The 17,203-nt window shown below is 43.3% G+C and overlaps 1 long non-coding RNA gene across 1 annotated transcript; it reads left to right on the forward strand.

The window, feature by feature from the left end:
• The first annotated feature begins 1,783 nt into the window (after positions 1-1,783).
• On the forward strand, positions 1,784-14,493 carry LOC117093813. Its single transcript, XR_004441253.1, has 2 exons — positions 1,784-1,892; positions 14,455-14,493. It is a non-coding gene; the product is annotated as an uncharacterized LOC117093813 (long non-coding RNA).
• The last annotated feature ends 2,710 nt before the right edge of the window (positions 14,494-17,203 follow it).

The following is a 17,203-nucleotide window of genomic DNA, read 5'->3' on the forward strand; positions in this document are numbered from 1 at the left end:
GTTCAAGCAATTCCCCTGCCTCAGCCTCCCAAGTAGCTGGGATTACAAGTGCGTGCCACCACGCCTGGCTAATTTTTGTATTTTTAGTAGAGATGGGGTTTTGCCATGTTGGCCTAAGCTGGTCTCGAACTCCCGATCTCAAGTGATCCTCCCGCCTTGGCCTCCCAAAGTGTTGGAATTACACGTGTGAGCCACCATGCCTGGCTCCTAAACTTTTCTTAGGGTTTTTGAAGAGGCAAGGCAAGGAAAAGCAAGAAGAAAAAGGTACAGTCCAAAAGAGCTACAGAGTTCATGCCCCTAGGATAATCTTCAACAAACGAAAGGTGGGAGTTTATGGATAAAAAGCCTCCAGTCTTACAAGGAACTACCCAAGGTGTATGCTTCACAATTTCTCATGAGGGCTCCTGCAGAAGTGAACCATAGTTGCCCTTAGTAGTAACTCACTCACACTCTCCTATTGGCTGTTCCTCCTCCTCTGTCTTCCTCTCCCTGCCCCCTCCTTTCTGTTTTCTGGCTCACCTCCTAAGTAAACTACCTGTGTCCAAATCTTTGTCCTGGGCTCTGCTTTCAGGGGATAAGATAATGCTTAATAGTTTTTGGATGAGTGAATGATTCAATTGTAGTAGACAGTTTCAAAGCAATTTAAGAAGTGTTCTTTGCCATATACTTGGAAAATATTATTAAAAGCTATTCTCAACTGCTTGTCTAGCCTATAGATTAATATGTTTTTGTTATGCTGTTCCTTTTTTTAAAATAGATTTTTATTTGTATGGATAATATCGATTTACAAAAGGATAATTTAGGTTTACATGCTTGAAGTTTCCAAGGTACCTTCTTTCCCATGGAATTCATTTGCCTGTTAGGCTCTAATTATTCCAGTCTGTATGACCTTGACCTAAACACTTCACTTCTTGTTCTCCCTGCATATAAAATGAGTGAGCTAGATAGATAATTTCTGCAGTATATTTAGGTGCTGAGGTTCTGTAGGTCTATATGCAAGACCAGATTGTGTTTATTGAAGGCAAAACAGTCCTATTTCGAGGCAGGGGCTGCTTCCTGTGACCAAAGGTAGATGTATCATGAAGCTAGTAAAGCCTAAGCTTCAGGATCCTGCCCTTCCTCTGGCCCCGTGCAAGGCCCCACTGGGAAGCACCCTAGCAATGTGCTCAGGTGGTTATATGCTTTGGTAAAATGTGCAATCGCAATATTGTTTCTTGTTTTTCTCGATGAAGGTCTCCCTTTTTTATTTTTGGAAATGGAGATTCAGTCTTATTGCCCAGGTTGGAGTGCAATGGCGCAATCTCGGGTCACTGCAACCTCCGCCTCCTGGGTTCAAGCAATTCTCTGGCCTCAGTCTCCCGAGTAGCTGGAGTTACAGGCATGTGCTGCCACGCCCGGCTAATTTTTGTATTTTTAGTAGACATGGGGTTTCTCCATGTTGGTCAGGCTCGTCTTGAACTCCTGACCTCAGGTGATCCGCCCGCCTTAGCCTTCCAAAGTGTTGGGATTACAGGCTTGAGCCACTGCGCCCAGCCAGGTCTCCTATTTCTCTCTTTTCCTTCCTTCCTCCCTCCCTCCCTCCCTTCCTTCCTTCCTTCCTTCCTTCCTTCCTTCCTTCCTTCTTTCCTTTTTTAGGCAGAGTCTTGCTTTGGCACCCCAGGCTGGAGTGCAGTGACGTGATCTCAGCTCACTGCAACTTCTGCCTCCCAGGTTCAAGCCATTCTCTTGCCTCAGCCTCCCGAGTAGCTGGGACTACAGATGCCTGCCACCACGCCCGGCTGAGTTTTGTATTTTTAGTAGAGATGGGGGTTTCATCATATTGGCCAGGCTGGTCTTGAACTCCTGACCTTGTGATCCACCCACCTCGGCCTCCCAAAGTGCTGGGATTACAGGTGTCAGCCAATGCGCCCGGCCAGATCTCCCATCTCTTATAAGCTCTGCAAGCCTGGATCTGCCCTGTGGCCTCTTCCTGTGCCCTGGTTAAAGTCTCTCATAACTTCCTGCTGTGGCCACAGTCTAGCTGCAATAACCGCAGCCTGAGGGGTCCGCATGGAGAGATGCAGTCCACTCTTATTTGCTGTGTAGGTAAACAGTGGGTGCATTTAGATTTCAAAATGACTCTATCTTCAAAGTCCCTGAATTGAAATCCTTGCGCTGCTGAACTATCTTTTAGATTTTAGAATCTGGGTGGTTCCAACCCTTAATTAGCACACTTTAGTCTAGACTACTTCTGTCTCCCTGAAAATGGTTTTAACAAATGATAGGTCATGCTTGTTAGGTAGACTCTTGGCCACAAAAAGGCCTCAAATTAATCTGCTCCACAGTATTTATTTATATGTAAAGTTTACTTGTCATTATTGAGTGTTAGGCACTGTGCGTTAACAGCTTTACAAGCATTGGTTCTCCTCCAAAGAATATTGTAAAGCATTATCCCCAATATATCGGTGAAGAAACCTAGGCCAGAGAGGTTAAGAAAATTCCCCAAAACCTAGGCCCAGAGAGGTTAAGAAAATTCCCCAAAATCACACAGCTCAGAAATGGGAAAGTAAAATTTTTTTTTTTTTTTTTTTTTTTTTTTTTTTTTAATTTTAGACAGATCTCTCTCTGTCACCCCAGCTGGAGTGCAGTGGTGCGATCTCGGATCACTGCAACCTCTGCCTCCCAGGTTCAAGCGATTTTCCTGCCTTAGCCCAGCCCAAAGTACAAATTTAACACAAAGTTTTAAAATCCTCCGGGCAAAATATCCATAGACTCTTGGAGATGACACATTTGAGGGACAACATTGGTTTTCAAGTTAACATCTTGATATACTTTTTAAAAATCACTACTTTTTCTTTTCTTTTCTTTTCTTTTCCTTTTCTTTTTCTTTCTTTCTTTTTTTTTTTTTTTTTTTTTTTTGAGACAGAGTCTCGCTCTGCCACCCAGACTGGAGTGCAGTGGCATGATCTCGGCTCACTGAAACCTCTGCCTCCCAGGTTCAAGTGATTCTCCTGTCTCAGCCTCTCAAGTAGCTGGGACTACAGGTGCACGCCACCACGCCCAGTTAATTTTGTATTTTTAATAGAGATGGGGCTTTGCTGTGTTGGCCAGGCTGGTCTCAAACTCCTGATCTCGAGTGATCCACCCACCTCGGCATCCCAGTGTGCTGAGAATACAGGTGTGAGCCACCATGCCCAGCCAAAAGTCACTACTATTTTTGTACTTACGCTTTATAAGTGACTATTATGCTATATATGCAGTGACATCATCATTCATTCCTTCATTTATACATCCACCCCTCCATCCATTCATCTACTCATCCATCCATCCATCCATCCATCCATCCATTTGCTCATCTGTCCATCTATCCATCCATCCATCCATCCATCCACCCACCCACCCACTCACTCATTCATTGGTCCACTCATCACATTATCCACACATCTATCTATCTACTCATCCACCCACCCCTCCATCTATCCCCCATCCATTCATCCATTCACCATCCATCCTTCCATCCATCCATCCATCCTTCCATCCACTTGTTCATCCATCTCTCCACCCATCCACCCATCTGTTCATCTATCCATCCTACAGTCTTCCCTGCACGGGGTCCTATTCTAGGTGCCAGACATCACACATCCATTTCCATGACACATTGCCTTTCATATTATTTCTCAAACTCAGAACAGCATCCCTTCTCCTCTCTGTCCATCCAGATATTACCAGCTCTCACATGCAATTCAGATTCCTCATCTGCATTGAAATTTTCTCTGCCTATATTAAACCAAATAATTTCAGTCTAAATCTGGATTTGATGTAATATTAAGACCACAAGGCTGGGTGTGGTGGCTTACATCTGTGTGAGGCATTTTGGGAGGCTGAGGTGGAAGTGAGGATTGCTTGAGCCCAGGAATTTGAGACTAACCTGGGCAACATAGTGAGACTCTGTCTTTACAAAAAAAAAAAAATCAGCTGGTTGTGGTGGCATGTGCCTGTGGTCCTAGCTACTGGGGAGGCTAAGGTGGGAGGATTGCTTGAGCCCAGGAGGTCAAGGCAGCAGTGAGGAAAAAAAAGAAAATCCACAAGACTTAGAATTTGGCAGATTTGGCTTAAAATCCCAGCTCTGCCCCTTCAATGGCTGTGTAACCAAATTGTTTTATTCTGTCTCTAGTTTCCTCATTTGTTAAATGGAAATAATAATAATAATTAGAATAATAATAATGGTAATATCTATCTTAAAGGTGATTGGAAGATTCAATGAGCAGCTGAATGTGAAATACATGGCAGGAAGTAGATGTTTAATAAAAGTCATTTTCTCTGTCTCCCTGTTGCTCCTTTCTTCTCCAAAAAACTGACCCAGTGGTCTGTACTGCAGCTGACTCAGATTCAGTTTGTTAATCATTTAATGTGTTTAAATCATTTCTCTAATAAGAAGCCTATTAATTCCTCAAAGGCATAGACTACATCTTATGAATCTGAAGCACCTTTCTCCCTGCATGGGGATCCATATGGCGCTAGGGATATAGGAGATGCCTCCTAAGTAGTTGTCAGTTCAAATTGGATTCAGCATTTCACTCACTTCCTTCAGTTGCCATGAAAAAAAGAAGGAGTGAGGAAGCTCTGCCGGAGGTTCTGGAGGCCCTGAACCGGCCAGGGGTCCCGCATGCCTGCTTGCTCCTAGTCCCCAGCAAGGCTGCTCATGTCTTGAAGGTTTCTCTGTCAAGACTCTTATTCTCCCACCCAGGGTCTGGGGAAGGGATGAGGGTCAGGTGGAGAGGCAGGCAGTTGCAGAAGTCATGTCCTGAGTCTGAGTCATGTGCAAGGCTCAGGTTGGCATCTGGCCATGGAGCCCCACAGCTCTTGTCTATCAGGGTCTCTTAATGCTGAGGGGAAGACAGCCCAGACAGCACCAAGAGGGCAGGTGAAGATGAATGCAGGGACAGCCAGGCGGTGGCCAGCCAGGATGCTGAGTTACACAGGGGACCGAGACATCGTGGGATTAAATTAGCAAGACGTAAACTGGTTCTTCTCCCGCCGAGGGAGATGACGTCTCCTCCCGCCGAGGGAGATGGCGACCGTCAGTGGGAATGGAATGAAGCGCACTTGCTGGCCCAGGCTAATCTCTGCTGAGTTTTTGTGAAACTCAAACATTCTGTATGTGTGGGACTCATACATAATCTGCTGAAGTTCTAAAAACCACAGGATGAATGCATAGTTCATGCTATTTGCCAGGAACTTTCTAATTTTCAAAACCTTTTAAAGTGTCTCTTTAAGAAGTCTACTTTAGGAAGTCAGCAAGGAAAACCCAAGAGGGAACCAGAACTCCAGAAAGGGTGGAAATATTGTCAAATTTTCCTGAACACATATTCTGCTTTAGGCAGTAAACAAGAAGTAGTAATTAGATTGTTTCTGTAAATAGATTTATTCATAGGAAATCAGCATTTACTTATGACATTTGTCCATAGGAAATCCCCAGCCCCACTTAATAGCTGTTGAATAAATAATTCGAGAATAATAGCGAATAGCACAGCAAATGATTGGCGCAAGGGTGTGCCTCTGAGGACAGGGATGTAGCTCATCTTGAGGAGGGTTTCCTCACACACAGGCTCCAAGACTAAGATTCTAGTGCAAATGGTTTATTTAGGAAGTGTTCTCAGGCAATTCTTGTAGGGGAGTAGGGAGGCAAGGCAGGGAAGGGAAGGAGGCCAGTGAAGAATGAATTTTTTTGATCACCTTACCATCTGGGAAGCTGGAGCTTAACCCCAGTGGGGACACACTGGGAGCTAATGTCAAGTAGCTGCCTTAGACTTTACCTGCCTGAGGAGTAGGGGAGCTAGAGCTGCCCTGGGGCTGTTAATTCTAAGACTTGTGTGTCCTGTCTTGTACATGGGTGCAGCAGGTTTCCTCCATTTTAAAAAAGAAAGGCCTTAAAGCAAAGACATGTGGATGCTGAGAGTCTGTTGGGCTAGTTCACCCCAAAATGAGAAGACCTTAGGGCACATAGCAGCTCTGCCACCCTGCGGTATCACCAGCCCCTAGCACAGTGCTGGCCACAACAGGCAGCCTGTGTTTTTCCACTAAATGAATGAATCCACAGCAGCACCCATTTTATTTTTATTTATTTATTTATTTAACTTTTTTTAACTGTTTAAAAAATTATACTTTAAGTTCTAGGGTACATGTGCACAACGTGCAGGTTTGTTACGTATGTATACATGTGCCATGTTGGTGTGCTGCACCCATTAACTCATCATTTACATTAGGTATATCTCCTAATGCTATCCCTCCCCCCTTCCCTCACCCCACAACAGGCCCCAGTGTGTGATGTTTCCCTTCCTATGTCCAAGTGTTCTCATTGTTCAATTCTCACCTATGAGTGAGAACACACGGTGTTTGGTTTCTGTTCTTGCGATAGTTTGCTGAGAATGATGGTTTCCAGCTTCATCCATGTCCCTACAAAGGACATGAACTCATCCTTTTTTATGGCTGCATAGTATTCCATGGTGTATATGTGCCACATTTTGTTAATCCAGTCTGTCATTGATGGACATTTGGGTTGGTTCCAAGTCTTTGCTATTGTGAATAGTGCCACAAGAAACATACGTGTGCATGTGTCTTTATAGCAGCATGATTTATAATCCTTTGTGTATATACCCAGTAATGGGATGGCTGGGTCAAATGGCATTTCTAGTTCTAGATCCTTGAGGAATCATCACAGTGTCTTCCACAATGGTTGAACTAGTTTATAGTCCCACCAACAGTGTGAAAGTGTTCCTATTTCTCCACATCCTCTCCAGCACCTGTTGTTTCCTGACTTTTTAATGATTGCCATTCTAACTGGTGTGAGATGGTATCTCATTGTGGTTTTGATTTGCATTTCTCTGATGGCCAGTGATGATGAGCATTTTTTCATGTTTCTGTTGGCTGCATAAATGTCTTCTTTTGAGAAGTGTCTGTTCATATCCTTCACCCACTTTTTGATGGGGTTGTTTGTTTTTTTCTTGTAAATTTGTTTGAGTTCTCTGTAGATTCTGCATATTAGCCCTTTGTCAGATGAGTAGATTGCAAAAATGTTCTCCCATTCTGTAGGTTGCCTGTTCACTCTGATGGTAGTTTCTTTTGCTGTGCAGAAGCTCTTTAGTTTAATTAGATCCCATTTGTCAGTTTTGGGTTTTGTTGCCATTGCTTTTGGTGTTTTAGACATGAAGTCCTTGCCCATGCCTATGTCCTGAATGGTATTGCCTAGGTTTTCTTCTAGGGTTTTTATGGTTTTAGGTCTAACATTTAAGTCTTCAATCCATCTTGGATTAATTTTTGTATAAGATGTAAGGAAGGGATCCGGTTTCAGCTTTCTACATATGGCTAGCCAGTTTTCCCAGCACCATTTATTAAATAGGGAATCCTTTCCCCATTTCTTGTTTTTGTCAGGTTTGTCAAAGATCAGATGGTTGTAGATGTGTGGTATTATTTCTGAGGGCTCTGTTCGGTTCCATTGGTCTATATCTCTGTTTTGGTACCAGTACCATGAACAGCACCCATTTTAGAATGGCCACAGTGAAGGCTGGAGGGGTAACCCAACACGCAATGGCAGAGCACCCAAGTGCAGGCATTTCTCCACATCTCAGGCTTTTGGATACAACTATAAGACAACTTTGACTTGGGGGTCTTGGGACTCTATTGTGATGGAGATGAAGAAAAAACTTAAAATTGTTAAAACCAGCTAAAGCTGGAGAGTAAACAAGATACTTGCCCAAGTCTAGAACGCTTCCTACAGATGTCCAGGAAATGCTGCCCCAGACTGATACTGTGTTTGCATCTTAGACCAGAATTAAAAGCAGTCCCTCATTTAGGAGCCAAGCCAGTTGGTGTGGGAGGCAACATTTTATGGTATTAGAATTGGATATCAGAATAGGTGAGGTTGAGGATGCAGCCAGAAGAGGCAGGGGATTGAGAAGAAGACCACACCCAAGCTCTTTGGCTTCAGGAAGCTTCCAGGCCACAGTGGGGACATATTTTGGCAATTGGGCACACTGATTAGCTAATCTTGTCTGGATTGTAAATCTAGTTTCATCATCTATTAGCTGCTGGCTTTGGACATTTTCTAGACTCAGCCTTAGTTCTCTCATTTACTCAGGGGGCTAATGCTCATCTCAAGGCTTTGTGAGAATAAAATGAAAGAATGGATGGATGACTTTGTACAATGTCTGCAAGGAAGAGTGCTGAACACACGGTTGATGTTATTCTCTCCCAGAGACTCTGATCTGTTGGGCTGCCGTCAGGATCCTCAACATCTAGCACAGTAACTGGCATAGAGCAGATCGTGAGAAAGAATGTGGAACTGGGTGAAGTCATTTGTATTCTCCCATATCAATGAACTCATCACCTTCTCACCTTCCATCCAAGAACTGGAGTTTACTTCCAATGTCCTGAGCAAGTGAAACTTGAACTGAAAGTTTACATGAAGAAAACTTCATGTACCAAGTACCAAGGCTGGGGACAGATTTACTGATTTTACCTTTGTGCCAGGCACTGTGATAAGCACTTTCTATGGAAAGTTTGATCGAATCCTAAAAACAAGTAGTAGGTTAGAATAGGCCAAAATGGTTTAATATTTACAGTTTCATATGCTTATACTCTATACATGGATTAGGTCTTCTTATTTTTTTACATTGTACACACGAAAACTGTGAGACATGAGAAAGTAAGCAATGTAATCATGGTCTCATGGATGGTGTTTCTCAAACTGTAATGTGCACTAAGAACCTTGTGTAAGCGCAGATTCTGATTCAGTAAGTCTGGGAACCATCTGAGATTCTGCATTTCTCCAAGTTCCCAGGTGGTTCCTGCTGGATGGACCACATGCTTTGAGTAGGGCATTTGAATTTTTCTGACTCCCAAAGGGACTCTAGAGCTGAGATGGGGATCAGGTAAGGAGACTACCAAACAAGCATCCTGTAATATATTAATTTTTTTCATAGAGGAACTTTTTTTTGATCCAACTTTATTGCCTACTATACATTGAGCATATGATAGACACACATTTGCCAACCAGAAGACTCCAGGATCTTTCTCTTTTCCTTCCCGCCCTCCCCTCCCCTCCCCTCCCTGCTTTCTTCCCTCCCTCCCTTCTTTCCTTCCTTCCTTCATTTTTTCATTCTTTTTCTCTCTTTTTTTGACTTCTCTTTTCCCTTTGCTTGTTATAAATTCATTAAATTTTTTTCAGATACAAGTAATGCAAGTAGCAGAAACTGAATTTGGTTTAGTTGAGTCAAAAGGGGAATTAATTGGAAAGTCTTCCAATGTGGGCTCACAAAATGTCCAGAAAGTCTGGAAGACCATGTTTGGAACAAAGGCTAGAGCCAAGATGTATTAGTCAGGGTTCTCTAGAGGAACAGAACTAGTAGGATAGATGTATATATAAAGGGGAGTTTATTAAGGAGTATTGACTCACAAGGTGAGGTCTCACAATAGACCGTCTGCAGGCGGAGGAGCAAGGAAGCCAGTCTGAGTCCCAAAAGTGAAGAATTTGGAGTCCAATGTTCGAAGGCAGGAAGCATTCAGTGCTGGAGAAAGATGTAGGCCGGGAGACTAAAGCAGTCTAATCTTTCCACATTCTTCTGCCTGCTTTTATTCTGGCTGTGCTGGCAACTGATTAGATTGTGCCCACTCAGATTAAGGTGGCTCTGACCTTCACAGTCCACTGACTCAAACGTTAATCTCCTTTGGCAACACCCTCACAGACGCACCCAGGAACAATACTTTGCATCCTTCAATCCAATCAAGTTGACACTCAATATTATCCATTACACAAGACAACTCCAGAGGGTCAAGAAGCTGGAGCCCCAAGTTTCACTATCTGGAAGGTGCTATGTCTGGGGCATGGCCTCCTGATGGAAGCATGGAATCTCCAGCCAAGCTTACCCCTGGGTCTGGCCCTTCACCCCCAAAACTACTACTATAAAATAACTCTAATGACCTTTCAAGTTTCACCATCCCCTCATGAGTCAAAGAGTATTCAATTGGCTGATGTTGGCTTACATGCCAGGTCTGTGACTGCCAGGTGACCAGGAGAAGGAGTCCCCTTTGTTCCCCTAATGGAAAGGAAGATTGATGCTAGACAGCACAACCTGCAGATGTCCATCGCAGCTCTGCATGACTAGTTTCTTTGATTCTGCCTTCTAGAAAAAAAAAAATAACTCAGCTGCCTTGCAGTTACCAAGAACCTCAAAGAAAAAAGTGAACAGCACAGCCTGAGAGTCTGAGAGCCTAATCACCTTGATTTAAACGATGTCAGACATTCAATTCTGCTCAACTACAGGAAAAAGAGGAAAAGGGAAAAAATAGTTTTTTCCCTGATTTTAGAATCTGCCGATGAAAATTCGGAAGCACTTCTTAGTGATGAAACCAAACCTGGCTTTCTGTAGCTTGCCACGAGCTGAGAGACATAGAAAATCTTCCTCTCTTGGCCAGGCGGGGTGGTTCATGCCTGTAATCCTAGCAGTTTATTTGGGAGGCCAAGGCAGACGTATTGCTTGAGCTCAGGAGTTTGAGACCAGCTTGGGCAACATAGTGAGACTTCGTCTCAAAAAAAAAAAAAAAAAAAAAAAAATTAAAATCTCCCTCTGGAGCTCCCTTCCTTCCTTCCTTTCACGCTTTAACTAATTTCCACATACATGTATTCAATGAACATTTATTGTGTAACTACTCTGTCTCCAGATCTGTGCTAGGTGCATAGGAAACAATGATGAAAAATAGAATTCCTTAGGAGAAGCTCTGATGGAGTGAAATTGTAGGATATGAATATGATACAATGAAAGTAAGAGTTGCCATAAAATTAGTCCTGGAGGGCTCTGAGAATTGGGGAAAGGTTTTTATTCAGGTGAGTAAATTGAGCCTGCCACTGGCTGGCAGATTTACTATTGAAAACAAAATGTTCTTAGCTACAAAAGCGACTGAATATTTTCAAGGCAAAAAGCCTCCACGCCCTAGCCTTATAGAACAAGTCACCTTCCATTTGTCACCAGTAGAAGGCGACAACACGACGGATTAAAGCTGGTCCTTAGTGAAGGAAACCCAACAGGCAACATCTAACTTCCTATGTAAGAGCTGGAAAAATAGTCTGGCAGTAAATTCTTTTCTTTCTTCCTTTTTTTTTCCCCCTTGTACAAAGCTATTTCAAAACTTTACAATCTGTTCTCAGGGAGTAGGCCCTTATGTTAGTGAGGAAGGAAATGCACATAAAGAAATCAGGGCCAGTGTAAAATCAATGGGACTTAGGCTGTAATAAAAGTCTAGGGGACCAAAAACCTAACAAAAATATTCCTCATTGTTAAGATATAATGTGTCTCTATGCACCAATTGATTAACGGTATTTATAGAGCAACTACTTAGTGGCGTTCTAGGGACTCAGAGGTGTTCAAAAAAGGTAACCCTTCAAGAGAAATATGAATTTCAAGGTTTTTTTTTTTTTTCTTTTAAGCACATGACATTTTTATTTTGGGCTGTACTTTATAAGGTATGAAAAGTAAATGGGATTTGCAGTCACCATTTCTGCAGTGTAACTTTGGGCTGCTGGTTGATACAAACACCTCCATACTCAAAAAAATGCAAAATTATTTCTGTAGTTGAGTCATCTTGTTAGTCAACCATTTAATTAATACAGCATAAGCACTCATGTGTTGGGATACTGAGGTTTCAAAGGCACATTTTTCTGTCCAGAAGGAAATTGCAATCCAGCTAGAGAAGAAAAACATGGGAACAAACATACTATTTAATAACAAGTAAAGGGCCTGGTGTGGTGGTTCATACCTGTAATCCCAGAACTTTGGGAGTCCAAGGTGGGCGGATCACTCAAGGTCAGGAGTTTGAGATCAGCCTGGCCAATATGGTGATGGACTGAGACTGACTCAAAAAAAAAAAAAAAGAGAGAGAAATAATATGAGAATTGCCACTTAAAAGGCACTCCAACATATTGCAAACTCTGTGAGACCAGAGACCATTTTGACTTTTTCATCAAACACCTTTCAAAGAGCTGGCATTTAACATAAGTTCTAAGCATATTTACAGAGTCAATGAATCAACACACAAATGAATACTATCTAAAGGGTAAAGAATAATTCATTAATGAAATAATATGAGGGCCAGGCTTGGTGACTTACACCTGTAATCCCAGCACTTTGGGAGGCTGAGGCAGGTGGATCACTTGAGGTCTGGAGTTTGAGACCAGCCTCACCAACATGGCAAAGCCCCATCTCTACTAAAAATCTAAAAATTAGCCCGGCGTGGTGGTGGGTGCCTGGAATCCCAGCTACTCTGGAGACTGAGGCAGGAGAATTGCTTGAACCTGGGAGGCAGAGGTTGCAGTGAGCAGAGATCATGCTACTGCCCTCCAGCTTGAGCCACACAGCGAGACTCTGCCTCAAAACAAAAACAAACCAAGAAAAAGAATCAAGTGAGTGGTGGTTTGGATGGACAGTTGGGTGATGGAAGGCTGTCTAGAGCAGGGGGTGAAGCATGGGCTTGCAGATCAGGGGGTACCTGGTTCCACCTGTGCTTGGGGATGACCCTGGGCCATCATCATCCTCACTGAGAAGCCAGTGGGGCTGGTTTTGATCCTGGATGCGTGAGCTAATCTCTATGAGAATTTGAATCAGTTCACCATTCTGAGCCTCAGGTTTCTGGTCAGTTCAGTTAAAATGATAGTAACAGTACCAACTTAATGGGGTTGTTGTGAGGATAATCTAGATGATCCATGGAAAGAATTTAACCCACTGTCTAGTACACGATTAGCTCTTATGTTGATGGGGATTTCATTCCCTCTTCTGAAAACTGGGGATAACAATAGCCCACATTTAATAGGCCTCTTGTAAAGATTAAGTAATAAATGTAAACATATTTTATGTGTATTACATGTATTACATATAAATAATGCATGAATGTAAATTGCCAAGCACAGTTCTTAGCATACAATAAGTATTCAAGAGCTGCTGCTAGTGAAAGTAAAGACCACTTATGACAGGGTAGTCAGGGGAGGCTTCTTGGAGGAAAAGAGGCTTGAAGGATGAATCATCTTTGGAAAGAATACAGAAGCAGGCATTCTAGCGGGGGCCCAGGCATATAAGCAAGTCATGGAGATAGAAATATGAAAGATGTGTGCTTGAGAAAAAACAGAATCCCTAAAGGAAGCACCTGATCAAATCAGAAACTTAGAAAGGCCGTTAGACTCAAGGATGGTCATGCTTGCGGCAGCCAAAATTGAGACTGGGTCATGAGATGAATCACTTCAACAAGCCACTTCCCTCTCTGGGCCTCAGCTTCTGGATTGGTAGGGTTAGACAGGAGTGGTTCCTCATCAGGGACTCTTTCAGTGCTAACATTCTGTAAATACAAGTTTGTTCCCACAGTGCAGTGTGAGCACACATGTTTATGCAGCCCCGGAGGACTTGAAAATTGATGTGTGAATGTCTTCAGTGCTTACACCATGGAGGCTAGGTTTCCTTCAAGCCATTCATTCATTCATTCATTTTTCTAAATATTTACTAAGCTCTGACTATGTGCAAAACACTATTCTACATGCCAGGGCTTTCTTTCTAAAACCAATATCTGACTGCATCCCAGCCCTGCTTACTTACTTTCAATGACTTCTGGTTGACAAGCGCAAACTCCAGGCCACATGAACTATGTCCTTCCCTATTGCCATGCCTTTCTTTTGTTCCTGTGGTTTCCTCTCTCTAGACTGTCCCTTCAAGTCGTCTAGACTGGCCAGCATCTAACGATCCAGACTCCTTTAAAATTTCCCTTCCCTTCTGAAGCCATCACCAAATCTGCTTGGCCCTTGGCCCTAACCCACACTGGTGTAACGCTTTCTTCTCTGTGCTCACACAGCACTTTGTATCACCTCTGGTTACTGTGCTTGTCACTTTTTCAGTTCATTGTTTTTGTGGCTTTCTAGCCTGCTAGATTTTCAAAACAATGAGGCAGGAACAGTGTTTTATTCATCTTTGAAACCTCAGCACCTGGCGTAGTGCTTGGCACATGAGCAATAATTAAACATTTGATGAATGAGTTTGTTGAAGCTTTGGAAGTGGATGAGAATGGTGATATGAATAATATGACAATGATAGTGACTATTTTATATCATGTACTACTTACACACCAAATTCTGAGCCAAGTGCTCTACATTCATGATCTGTTTAGTTTTTTTTTTTTTTTTGAGACGGAGTCTCGCTCTGTCGTCCAGGTTGGAGTGCGGTGGCCGGATCTCGGCTCACTGCAAGCTCCGCCTCCCGGGTTCTCGCCATTCTCCTGCCTCAGCCTCCCGAGTAGCTGGGACTACAGGCGCCCGCCACCACGCCCGGCTAGTTTTTTGTATTTTTTAGTAGAGACAGGGTTTCACCGTGTTAGCCAGGATGGTCTCGATCTCCTGACCTCGTGATCCGCCCGTCTCGGCCTCCCAAAGTGCTGGGATTACAGGCTTGAGCCACCGCGCCCAGCCGATCTGTTTAGTTTTAATCCTCACAACATGCTGTGAGGTAGGGGCATAGGGGGTTGGTGAGATATGCTGTCTCTGGAGTAACAGAGGCCAGAGTTTGAATTCTGGTTCCATGAGTTCCTTGTACACTCTTGTACTTTGTGCCTTGCAGTAGGCGACTTGGTTAAGGAGATGAGTGGGGCTAAATGCTCCCTTTGCTTACCAAACCAAGTACTCTGAAATGGGGTTGCACCTGCCCAGAGGAAAGCTAGTGCCTGCCCATAGGGTGCCCTTTTTGGAAGTGGATGAGAATGGTGATTTCATATTTGAAAAAGGGCATCCTATGGGCAGGCACTGGTCTTGTCTAGCTCCAACCCATGCCAGCTGTGTGGCATTGTACAACTTACTTAACCCTGCTTTTTGCCTAGCCTTTCTCATCTTTATAATGAGATTATGACACCCCTAACCTCATCAAGTTTTTGTTAGGGTTAGGCAGGATAATGCATGTAGTATGCTTGGCACTTGTCTCAGATACATATCCCATAGATGTTAGTTTTTATTATTAGTAGCAATAATAGCCCTATTTGCCAAATAAGCAAATTTAGAGAGAAAAGAGTTGGCTGAGAGCAGAATTTGGGGGCACTCCTCCATTTAGAGGCAGCAGAAAGAACCAGGAGAGAGAAGGGCTGAAAACATTGTGCGAGGGTGAGTTAGAGGAGAGGCCGGTCAGGTATCAAGAACTTCTGAAAGATTGAGCTAGAAAAAGCCTGCGAACAGTCCCCTGGATTTACAGTTAGAGATCACTAATGATCTTTGAATGAGAAATGTCATGACAGCAGTGGGAGAGGAAGCCAGACTGCTGTGGGCTAAGGTGTCAATGAGTGGTAAGGCAGAAATAATAACTCTGACCTATTCATCAGAAATTAACTTGTGAAATGCTTGCTTCTGTGCCCCCAAATTCATATGTTGACATCCCCAACCCTAAGGTGATGGTATTAGGAGGCAGGGCATTTGGAAGGTGATTAGATCATGAGGTTGGAGCCCTCATGGATGAAATTAGTGCCCTTATAAAAGAAGCCTGAGGCTGGGCGCAGTAGCTCACACCTGTAATCCCAGCTACTTGGGAGGCTGAAGCAGGAGAATCACTTGAACCCGGGGGAGTGGAGGTTGCAGTGAGCCAAGATAGCACCACTTCACTCCAGTGTGGGTGAAAGAGCGAAACTCCATCTTTAAAAGAAAAAAGAAAAAAAGAAGCCTGACTGAGACAGACCTCTTGCCCCTTCTGCCATGTGGAAGGTGCTGTCTATGAGCCAAAAACTGGGCCCCCACCAGACACTGAATCTGCCTTGATCTTGGACTTTTTCAGCCTCCAGAACGGTAAGAAATAAATTCTTGTTGTTCATAAGCTACTAGGTTATGATATTTTGTTATAGAAGCCCAACCAGACTAAGACACGAAGGGTCAGAGGCAAATAGGTCAGTTGCTTTAGGGGGATTCAAATTGATAAACACCTTCCACATACTTTATTTCTTTTTTAAAAACTTTACCCACATGCTTTATTTTAGGTGATAGGTATCCCCTTCAAAGGACCAGATCAAGGGAGCTCTAGGGAGACATGGACCCCTGCCCAAACCCCATATCTATCTGGAGAATCTGGCCATCTCTCCATCTCTCCAGACTCCTGGGATGATAAGAAGGATGATTTATCTCGACTACTCAAACACTGAATGGGACTCTCTTGTATTTAAGGAGAGAAGAGAGCTGAATGTTTTTTTTTTTTTTTTTTTTTTTTTTTTTTTTTTTTTTTAGGCACAGTACAGTCAACAGAATACAAAGCGATAGAAGCATGATGTCAATGACCCAGGTGGATGGATTCATCCTGATGGGTGGTGGGGATGGAGAATGCAAGGGAGAAGACAAATAGACAAGTCAAGGATGCAGCAGAAGGAAGATGAAGGACTCTCTGATGGTCTGTCTTTCTTGGAACAGAAAAAGGTAAGGTCTGCGGAGAGTTCAGGGAGCAAAAGGTGAAGGGCCATACACTGGTCAGGACAGGCTAAATGCTGCAACAAACAATCCCCAAGTTTTAGTGGCTTACTATAATGAAAGTTTATTTCTCTTCATATCAAGTCCAGACAACATGGGGTTGGCAGGAACCTCTGCTCCATGCAGTGATCAAGGATCCAGGATCCATCCATTTTATGGCTCCTTCATTTTGTGGGGCCTCAAAGCCCTTTTCTGAACCTTCTTCATCTGCTGGCAAAAGCAGGAAGAAAGAAAACGTGGAGGATGGTGTAGGAGATTTTATAGGCCACTCCTGGAGGTGTCGCACATCACTTTTGCTTATGTTTTACTGGCTAAACTTCAGTCACATGATGAATCTTAACTGCAAGGGAGACTAGGAAGCATCATCAAACAGTGTGCACAATACCATCTTGTCTGTGTCCTCAGTGCCCAGTGCCTTGCACAATGTCTGTGCAATAGTAGATACTCAGAAACATCACTGAATAAGTACATAGGTGAACATGATCTCATTTGGTCTTCACTATTCTCTCTACTGGTACCCTGCTTGGGATTCAAAGACAACATAGACCTAATGTCCTAGATATGATCTAAAGGTTGGGCTTATGCTTAGAGCTGGTCTTCCTATGATGCTGATGTACTGCAGGGATTCATTCATACTCTTTACACTGGTATGTTTGCTAGCTGGGGTTAGACCTGAAGTCTGTAGTTAGTGAATCTGGCAGAATT

This window comes from Trachypithecus francoisi, unplaced genomic scaffold (genome assembly GCF_009764315.1).
Source record: "Trachypithecus francoisi isolate TF-2019V2 unplaced genomic scaffold, Tfra_2.0 Lachesis_group12, whole genome shotgun sequence".
In the NCBI taxonomy this organism is placed as follows: Eukaryota; Metazoa; Chordata; class Mammalia; order Primates; family Cercopithecidae; genus Trachypithecus; species Trachypithecus francoisi.